Raw genomic sequence first — 1,283 nt, 5'->3', positions numbered from 1 at the left:
GGGCAGGCCTCTGGTGTGGCGGTGAGCCTCAGGGTCAGTGAGCAAGGCTGCAACATGGTCAGAAGGCTTCCCTGCATCCTTTTTTTCTTTTTCCAGATGAAAATCCATCCATCACGGGGCTCAGGGATTTTGTGTGAAGCCATGACAATAAGTAGCTGAGCAAACTTCACAAGACTGTGGGTGCGGGGGCTCGGCAACAAGTGCTGATGCACAAAACAGCAAACCAGAGCTCTGGGCAAGCTCTAGCCAGGCTCTAGAGGAAGAAGGATAATCTCATTTCTTTGATCTTTGCCCTTTTAGTTATTCACAGAGCTTAATGCCGAGTTATTCCCAACAATGAGCCGAACAATCAAACTTCCATCTGGCCTGGTCAGGCAGACACGACACTTGCCCTCCAGTCATGTGGTTTTTTTTCCCATCTTGAACACCCTGTAAGACACTGTTCACCCCTACCCTGTAAGAGAGAAGATATTTATGCTTGGTAACAGAAACAGCAGTTCATGCCCACCAGCCTGCGCTGATCTCATCACCACCTAAATCCCCTGGCACAGTGAAACACAGGCCCTGCGAGCATAGCTGCTGCTGCATCCTTTGGATCTCCTGCTGCACGACATGAGGAGCAGCCTACCAGCTCATGACCTGTTTTTCCTGGGAAGGCACTCATTCAGCCCTCTTGCATACTCACACAGAAGGCCCCAGACTGCAGCCATGCCCTTGGGAAAAATGTTTTCTCTCCTTGATTTTGATATCAGCTACAGGTTGCTCTTTGCAGTAGCCAGAGACCCACAGCATCACCAGGCTGCAGCAGCAGCACTTGATGCTACTACCCCTCTCCTGGCAATGGTAATGGGGATGGATTGTAGCTGGTCACCTAGTGGGAGCCAGGAAAAAAAAAAAAAAAAACAAAAACAGAAAAAGAAAAAAAAAAAGAGAACCTCTTTTGTTTTTAACATCATTCTGCCCTCTAATCTAGTCATGTCTTGGTCTTACATTGCTGTTGAGAATTCAGCTGGAGGGAAGGAATACAATAAGATGGATTGATGCTTGTGTAGGTATAGATGTTTTTGTGTGCAGATTGCATTTTGAGATACAGATATATCCACATGCATATGTAAGAACACTGGCTTTATTGAAAGCTAGCAGAAAACACCCCACAGATATAAGTGCAGCTAGCGTTTCCCCTCTAACGTTCAAAATGAACCTCAGTAACCTAGTTTTAGCTGTCAGAAGTTCTCCTGACAAGTTCAGAATCACTGAGGGACAAACACTATGTGCAAGTGGCA

The sequence above is a fragment of the Merops nubicus genome, unplaced genomic scaffold (genome assembly GCF_000691845.1).
Source record: "Merops nubicus isolate BGI_N331 unplaced genomic scaffold, ASM69184v1 scaffold21014, whole genome shotgun sequence".
Lineage (NCBI taxonomy): Eukaryota > Metazoa > Chordata > Aves > Coraciiformes > Meropidae > Merops > Merops nubicus.
This window is presented reverse-complemented; position numbering follows the sequence as displayed.